Source organism: Miscanthus floridulus, chromosome 1, assembly GCF_019320115.1.
Source record: "Miscanthus floridulus cultivar M001 chromosome 1, ASM1932011v1, whole genome shotgun sequence".
Lineage (NCBI taxonomy): Eukaryota > Viridiplantae > Streptophyta > Magnoliopsida > Poales > Poaceae > Miscanthus > Miscanthus floridulus.
The window spans coordinates 57,347,045-57,356,830 of record NC_089580.1 but is presented as its reverse complement, the minus strand read 5'-3'; positions in this window follow the sequence as shown (position 1 = coordinate 57,356,830).

The window sequence follows — 9,786 nt, the reverse complement described above, 5'->3', positions numbered from 1 at the left end:
ATTGTCGATGCCTTCATGGTTGTGCCTTGTAAACTCAGTGCATTAGAATGTACGGCTCAAGCCTCTAGCCAGATTGTTGCATTTTTCTTTGAATTTTTTCTCGATTGGACTTTGGATCCTTTCGCGTCTGAATTTAACTGCAGCCTGCAGCAGTGGTTATCCAATGTACGGCTCAGGCTTCTAACCAGATTGTTGTATTTTTCTTGAAATTTTTCGCCATTGGACGTTGGATCCTTCCGCGTCTGAATTTAGCTGCAGCGTCACCAGTACCGAAAAGATTTCTTTTAGGACGTCCCCTCTTTTCTATCGGAGGCGGTTAAACTAACACGCCACTTCTAACGTCGCCCAGGAGCACTGTAGTTCTATGACCGCTGTTCAAGATCCATTTCCAGGGCCGGTTCTATTAACAAATCCGCCTATAAAAATATATCTATTTTTTACGGACAGTTCCGTTAAGAGAACCGCATCTGAAAATGCTATTTTTAAAGACGGTTACTTATGTCAACCACTTCTGAAAATGAGTGATTTTTAGAGACGGTTCTCTTAAGACAATCGCAACTAAAAATCGATTTTCAGAGGCTATTGACTAAGTCAACCATCCTTAAAAATAGCTGCAACACAAATAAATTCATATATTTTTTAAATAAAGTCGGATGAAGATAAAATTTATATCAAAATTATAGAGCTCGACGAGATCTAAAACTTTATGGTTGACAAAATTTTTGTTTGAGATCATTTAGGGTTCTAAATATATAAATTAAGTCTCAATTTTTTAATTTTTTTAAATGACCTTGGATGGAGAAATGTTCTATATCAAAGTTATAGTGCTCGACGAGATCTAAAACTTTGTAGTTGAAAGTTTTCTCATTTAAGATTGTTTATGAGTTAAAATGTTGATAGACAGCATCGTATAAATAGACACACGTAACTGTGTGGTGCGGTGGTAGAGGAGGGATCACGCGAGGAAGAGGGTGTGGGTTCTAATCCGGGTGTCGACACTTATTCAATTTAAAACAAGTGAAAGATAAATATTGTGAGCTGTGGCCCGTCCTCAGCCATTTGGACTATATTAAAAATATTTTTTTTATTTTTATTAGACTCTAAATATTTTTTTAAAAAAATTGAAAATTATTTTTAAGGATGGTTGACTTAAGTCAACCGTAAACCACCTCTGAAAATCACTTATTTTTATAATCGTTGGCATAGTAACGGTTTTAAAACTGTATCCGATTATCACTTTTGACCGTCTCTAAATTTTTTTCTATACTAATGAGTGCAACAATTGTTTTTACTCATGGTCCCCAAAAAAACATGATATTTTTATTTTGTCCTAAGTTAAATTATCATACGTTCCACTAATCTATCCAGAACTACTCTGGTGGACCTCTTTTAGTAAATTGTTCTTATACGGATCTTAAAGCAAAGCTCCATTTAATTAATTATTTTATATTTAGGTTCCATAGGGCCCAGTTCCTATCGTGACGCCTAATAGGGAGGTGAATTATGTAACTTAAAAACTATTTCTAAACTATAGCCTCTAAAACAACCTAGTCAAAACCTATGCAATAAATTAACTATTTATATGTGCAACTAAGACTTTCTATGTGTGTTGCTATCTGTCGGTGTTTTGTAACCGATGAGTGAATTTATGAGAGTCACGCTACTCTAGGAAGATGATGGTAGCACGCAAAGATACAAACAAATTATATTGGTTCAGGCCGGAGCTCTACGTCTAGTCTCAGAGAGGGTAGCGAGTTCATGTTCCTCGGTTCAAGTGCTTTGAGGTCTTACAATGGGGTGTGTAATCTAAGGGATTCGAGGTAGGAGGAGTGAGGAGAACGAAAGCCGGAATGGAGTCTGTAGATTTTGTCCCCTTTGAAGGGGGCCTGGCCACCCTTATACAGAGTTCAGGGGCCAAGTTACAGTAGAGAGACGGGTTCTCCAGATCCGAGCGGTCGAGAGACCGAGGGATGGAGAAGCGAGGAAACTTGGTCAGCAATCCATCCTGTCTTGTCTTGGTGTCATTGCACGTACATGCATGGTCGTCGTGGTTGTTGTGATCTTGTTCCCTATGCCATGGCGTGGCATGGCGCTACAATGCTAGTTGTGACAGCACTATTGGCATGGCGGTGGTTCACCAAATATTTTGTGCGATGTGGTCTTGCCGCAGCCTTTATCACCATCTTCTATTCTCCTGGTGGTGTCGTGGCATCAATGAGGGAGCAGGCGGCTGCTCCTCTAGTCGTTGGTCACCTTACCGGGTCGTGGTGCTGCAGGCCTCGACCCTAGGTTGCTAGGTCGAGGTCCCAGATGGCCTAGCTGGTCTTGTGAAGTCAAGGCCAGGGTCGTGCGACCCATCCCGTAGCGGGTGGGGCCGTACGCTTATCTTGTCGGGCTGACACTGGATGGTGTGGGGTCATACCAGTCGTCAGTGCACTGAGGTGTTGTCTTGTCTATGCAAGGGCGCACAAGGATGGTGTCTTCCCTAAGATGGTCGTCCTCTCTGTCCTGATGGAGTGTGCAGAGCATGCCTATCTCTGTCAGGGTAGGTGTACTTGATGGTGTCCAACCTCTCCGTGCCCTTTCCAAGGGGTCGAGATACGGGAGAGGTCAAGCATGACTGCATAGCGTGTAGTGGAAGGAGAAGGGTGAGGTCATGGTGGACCGCTTGTCTTGGTGTTCATCCCGAGATCTTTGTGGCTTAAGTTGGGCCATGGTTGCTTGCCTTTGGCTGGTTAGGCCGCCCGAGAGGCTATCTATTTGATGCCTTGATATACGTGGGGTATCTTGACCTTGGTTGTAGCCCCTAGCGTCTTTGCGATCTTGAAGTGATTGTGGAGATGCTGAGTTTGTAATGTGTTGTGTGCGCGTGGTTGAGGTCGCGGCATTCCTGAGCCCAAAGCTTGGTTCTCCGCTGGTTCAAGTATTCAATGCGGTAGGTGGTTGTTCTGTGCCGTTTCGTCTGGTTTCCTTAATGGCTAGGTACGCACCTATCTTGCCAAAATCCGTCGTGTCAGGGCATCGCGTATGGGGGTGCGAGATCTAGACTGAGACATTCGGTCTCGTAAATGTTGTACCGGCTCTATCTTTTGGAGGATCTCAGTTTTCCCAACCTCACACGGGCTCCTAACAACAGTTATGGCCTCCCGTTATTTGCCAGGCGGCTTGGGAGTCACGGGTTACACAGTCCACCTTTGGGCCTATAAATAGGGGCTCTCCTTCCATTGGAAGCACTCTTGACCATGCTCTTGGGTCCCTCCTAGACTTCTGAGAAGCCGAGTTTGATAGAGGAGGTGCTTCTTGGTAGATAGTCACTACTACATTCAGACCAATCACAAGCGGTTCATAAAGCCCATCACTAGCGCTTTTCGGCCTCGACGGTAAGCTATCGGTGGTGATGACATTCTCATCACATGTGGTTTGCAACTAGCGGTGATAATAGCTTATCACAGTCGGTTCGTATTACAAGTCGGTGGTGATTTGAATTTTCAAAATTCCCAAAAATGGGCAAAAAATAGCAAAAAATTTTGTTTCAATCTTGGAAGCCCCCCACTAGCTCCAAGTTCATGGTATCGAGAAGCTGCTCCAACTCCAACTCAATGCTCTTTTTCATGGTACGTGGTGCTGGGATTCGAACCTGAGACCTTTGTCCTTTGCTACTCTAACAACTCTCCTCTAACCACTCCACCTCTAAGTCAGTTGTTTCTATATAACATATTCATTCCCCTAGTATTCACTTTTCAAGATTTAAAATGAATATTTAGAACCCTAAATGACTTCAGATGAAAAAGTCATAAACTACAAATTTGTTGTTGTAATCGAGATCTACAACTTTGACTTTGGTTGTTTCACCATCTGAGCTCATTTAACAAATTTGAATTTCAAAATGTCAAAACATCAGTCAGACTTTTGGGGCCTCAAATGATTTGAAATGAAAAACTCATCAACTACAAATTTGTTGTTCTCATCGAGATCTACAACTTTGGTTTTGGTCGATTTTCCATCCAAGATTGTTTAAAAATTTGGGTTTTAAAATTTTAAAACTTCAAATACAAATTTAAGACTATAAATGATTTCTAATGAAATAGTTGTCAACTATAAAGTTGTAGATCTCAGGTTTTGGTCATTTTTCCATCTAAGGTCGTTTGTACAATTCAAAAAATTTGAATTTCAAAATTTGAGTGCTTCAATAGAATTCTAGGACTGTAAATGGTTTCAAATGAAAAAGTCATCAACTACAAAGTTATCGATCTCATCAAGGTCTATAACTTTTATATAAAGTTTGTTTTCATCTGACTTTATTGGAAAAAGTTGTGAATTTATTTATACTGCAGCATCGTTATCACCGCCATATCATACAACAAGCTGGCGGTGAAAATGTCTTCACCGTTGGTTCATATGGCAAGGCGGCAGTGATGAGGAGCTCATTATCACTGACGGTGATACTCTCATCACCAATAGTTCATATTACGAACCATTGGTGATAGCTATCACCATCATTTTTAATGATACCGACGGTGATAGATTCATTGGTGATAGGTCAATCTATAGTAGTGAGTGGAGATTTTGAGGATGCGACCTGCTAGGGCCTGATTGCACCGGCCGGAGGTTGGTGATGCTTTAACCAGCAACTAGTGCTAGAAGAAGGTTTGCGAGCATGAGGGCAAGAGATAGTGCGTCCACTGAGTCCATATCCTTGTGGCTTTTTGCCATGGTCCTATCAATGCTTCTAGCCCTGAACTACAACTATTTATGTGCCCAAAGTGGATAGAGGCTCGGGACGTCTCCGGCTTCCTTCTGAAATCCATCGGTAGGCCTATGGTGTGTCATGATCTCGATGAGAGGACGTTCGACATCCGTTAGAAGCTATGCAAGGAACTGGAGGTGGATGAAATTGCTATGCCTTGTCACTCCGTCCTTATCGTGTAGGACATGATTATGACACGGTTGCACTTTGGTTGTCGACTGGCTTCCCTTTATCGCTAATGAGACGACGGTGGTGCTAGCTGGAGCTAGGTGGCCTTGCGCTTCCCGGGGGTGCTTTATGAAAGTCCACTGGTCCACGTGGAGGTGCTCCCAAAGCCATCAAGGTCTCTATATCTTTCCCCCTATGTTTTGGCCTTGAGGTCATGATGCTACAAGAAGGCTTGCGAGACGTTCCTCGACCTCACCTTCCCTCCTTTTGTAGCATTCGCCTTTGGGCTTTCAATGAGGTAGTATCAGCTTTTCTATACCTTGTAAGCGGGATGACCACTCTTGTAATCATTGATTATAAATAAAGAGGGGCTCCTCTTTGAAATTTCATTGCTTTTCCCAAGGTCAAGGTGAGCCCCCGAGCCATTGGGTCGAGGTCTATCCTCTCTTGGCCCAAGCCATTAGCACGAGGTCACTAGAACGAAAGGGTCACCTCACCTTTGTTACGTGAGAGGTCGAGCTATGACCTCCTTCTACTTGACCATGAGATTTCCCTCAGTCGAGCCCTGGCTCATGGGTCAAGGACCTTTCGATCGGGCGTGACCGAGCCATGATCGCATCCTACTAAATTTGGCATTGCTTCATAGGGAAGGCACCATTGTGAATCCTTAGTCATCCACCCAGTTAATCTCCCCTGGAAGGCGTGTTGACCCCTACCCATTTGTGAGAATCTAGAGCTAGCTTTAGGTCGATGACCATGGACACAAGGAGGAATTGGTTGAGCCTTGGCCTTGACCTCTAGTGAGGTCGCAGGGACCTAACTCCTTTCTTCCTCGGTGTCTTTGTTGACCCCAAGGGGTTGTGGTGCCTTGCTACAAGTAGGTTTGGTTTTGTCCCATGAGGGGAGAGACAGTCCATCATAACCTCACCGGTCGAGCGGTGCACCTCATCAAGCTCAATGTGTAATTCGAGTGGGACCTGATATCCTCCAATAATCAACGTGGAGTTTGACTATGCCTCATCGAGAGATGTCCCATAAGTCGTCGACCGTCAATCCTATTGTTTGCCAACCACTTCCGTAGTGGTTTGAGGGTAAGATGCCTTCCCCCCAAAGGGGGTCAACCTAGGAGACTTGAAAGCCAACAACTCAAACAAAGGGGGAGATGGTCAAGAGGTTCCATACCATCTTGGTATGAGTCGCCTGAGGCCCATTTCTCCCTACCCCTAACTCTTTGGTGGATGCGGACCCTTTTGTGGGCCTGCCCGTTAAGGACATATAAATTATATACGTGATGCGTGGTCGTGAATGCGGTGGGTCGCTCTGTGCGTGGATCTAGGGGCAGTTGGCTTCCCAAGTCACATCATGCCTTCATGGTGCCCACTCATGAGTGGTCGTGCATCATAGAGCGCAGGCACGTGGATTGAAAAATACAAAATGTGGGAAAGTGCTAAGCTTACTTTGTTTCTACCGTCGCCTAGGCAACCATCATTTTGCCTTTCATTTAGCCATGACTCCTCATTTCTGTGAGACTTTCAAAGCGGTTAATTGTGAGGGAAAGAACATGTCCATTTGAGGCATTCGTCGTCGTTGGCCCTGCGAGGACCCCGCCCCACCTTTAGGATCTTTGTAATGGTCGAGTGACACAAAACACCCCATGTAATAAACCACACATATAACACATAACATCGTGCCAAGGTACTTAATTTAGTTAGAAAGGTTTACTATGATCATTATTATACAAAAATAGTGGAACATAGATAAACACCATTTTAGAATTTCCCTTCTAGGCTTAAGTCTTCGGCAATTCACTCGCAATCTTATCGGAGTTAACTTGTAGTACTCTTGGAGTCACCCACTCCAGGGTCTACTATGCAGTGGAGAATAGAGCATTGGATCACATCTACCAAAATGACATTACCTGCAAAACAACTTATCGGCAACACCGTGAGTACATTTCATACTCGCAGAACTTAATTCCAACATATAAATATTTGGTGGATGCAAGAGTGTTATCAGGCATTTGTACATTTGCAAAAAAGCATATGGCATTTCTTAGATGATATGCTATGAATCCATTGTTAAAGGTATTAGCATCTATAAATTCATGATAGCAAGGTAAGTGATCAACACATGTAACTCATATCATCATTGGGTTTCATTATTAATTAACACTACCATGGGTATAAAAAGTAGGAACAACCAAAGGGTTTCCATCCCAAGGGACTTCAAGCCGGCTTTTAAAACTTTGTAGAGGTGAACAACTGTATCCACATGGAAGAATAGGACTAACCACCATACCCATGCACCGGGGTAAGGGTTGCCTCACGTCTTCCAACCTTTCCCTAATTTGGCCCAAATGTCACATGAGAGGTTCAACTAGTGCCCGGTTAATGCTACCACCATCTAACCGATGCCACCTTCTTGCTAGTTTCATGGATAGACCGGTCGCAATTAGTTACTCGGCTTGCCAGTCCCATCCCCAGCATGTGGTCTGTATGGATGGTTACTCAGAGTCACATATCCCAATGCACGGTCCTTAACTGCTCCACAAACTATGTCACTTGAGATCTCACACTCACAGTGACCTACCACTAGCTTGAGCAAGAATTTCCAAATTGATCATCATGTTCATACCTCAAAATTAAGTTGGATCCTTAGTCAAAATTAGGGAAGTAGATAAGTTGCAACCCTCATTCATTTTAATAGTTGAGTATCCCGGTGTGACATCCTTCATGCGTGAGCATGAGTTCCCTTCTCATACTCGACTTCTAACGTTACTAAGCAATTAAGCGTTCCAAACCCATTGATTAAGTGAAAGGCTCTAATTAATTGGTGAGTAGTTCTAACTTAGTGAAACATCATTAAGTTGGTTAGCCAAATCTACATGAAATGCATAACTCATAATAAAACATAATAGGTATCCAAAATAGGGTTCGTAGTAGTGGGATGCCTGCCTGGTTATGTCGTTCAAACAAATTCAAAGCTGAAGATGATGGCTTTTACACGCTCCTCATGCTATATGATTCCTGAAAGAGACGATGATCGAGATTAAAGATAACTGATGGAGACTTGGAGATGATGGCTTGATTTGGAACTTGGGAAGAGACATCTAACTATGGCTCTACTATTGCCCTATTTGTAACTAAGCTTAGACTAGTATTGTTAACCTCTTGGGTAAGCTTTCTCAATAAATTCTCATCTTCTGTTACCTTGATAGACATTCCGACCTAGGTGGTGGACTTTCCATCGGGTTTGGCTTTGAGGTGACTTTGGTCTAGTTCAACTCTATCTGGGTTGATGGACGCTCCGTTAGAGATGATGGACTCTTCGTTACCTCATGGATACTCTAAGGAACACTCCAATGGTTTAGGACTTAGGCATTTCTAGGGTCTACAACATTCATCGGATGGTTCGGGCCATGTGTCGGACACTCCTGTAGAACTAGGAGGTCTCGGGTTTCCTGACTAGCTAGGCTTATAAATTAGTGGACGCTCCTTGAGAGGTCTCAAACTCTCCGCTAAGAACTCGGTGCTCTCGGGTTTCTAGGTTATTCACTCTTATAAATCAACAGATACTCTGATGATGTCGTGAACGCTCCATTGACTCAGGTCGATAGAAGATAAGGCTTTGTTGGATGGTTTTCTAGAGTTAGCAGACCCTCCGTCGTGTTGATGGACACTCCATCAAACTATCGATAGAACCTATGTTCTTGGGTGATCTTTGGTTTCAAACTTAGATGTGCTAAGCTATGATCTATGCATGTGCAAGACATTCCTAGGGTGGTTTAGGCAACTCACTGGGCTCAAGGTCGCTAGGTTTAAAGCTTGGTTTGCTAAGTGTAGCCATAGGTTTGGTATTAAACCAAAAACTTGAGAAAAAGAAGATAAAACCATGAGATTGAGATGGATCCTTGGCTCTAAAATTTGAGAGCTTCCATAGCCAAAAACTTGAAGATCCAACTCCTTCCTACCCTTGGCTTGTTCATACCAAAAAGAGATGGATTGTTCATAAGCTTCCTCTTGCAACATACCAAAAAGATGAATTAAAAGGTAATCCATGGGATACTTGAGTGATTGAACTAGATGAAGATCTCTTGAACTTACTCTACACATGATGGATCCACCACCAGCAAGAAATCCTTCAATCTCCCATCAAAAACCACAAATTAGGCATTTGGTGAAAATCCACGAAATGAGAGCTACTCTTCTTGAGCTCACCATGAACAAGATTGAAGATGTTGATGGTGTCCATGGAGTGGTGCTCATGATTCCTTCTTTATTTTTCTTTCCTCCAATCTTTTCTCTCTCTAGTTCTAGGGTTCATCCTTACTCTTGGGGTGTAGAGAGAGAGGGAGGGTAGCAAATTAATGGGTGAGTTAGAGAGTGGGTGAGAGAGGGTAGCTTCAGCTAGTGAAATGTCCAAACTCATGCTAACATGTGGGTCCCACTCCCATAAGTGGCAAACAACTCATTTCCCACTTACTGCTGCTGTCCTGTGATCCATTGGATGATCCAGTAGATCTGGCGAACTGTCTGGTGTCTCACTATCTCTGCTGAATTAATTCAACCATTGAGTGGTCTGGCATTAGGGACCAAGTTGTTATGTCTTAGGGTACTCTCTGAGGTTGAGTTGGTATTAATGATGTCAATAGGATGACTCTTAATCCAATTGAGAGTTCCTATATTGCTTCGGGCGTGAGCCTGACTGGGATTCTCTGGGGGTACTTGCAGGGTGAATCGGTGAATACTTAATGATTGGCCTTGCTCAAGGCACTAGGGATCTGCACAGGAGATCGGGTGGTTGCTTCCCTTGAGGGTCCAAAATGATCACCTATGTTGTAAAAAAACTCGGGTCATTACAAGCCCCATGGC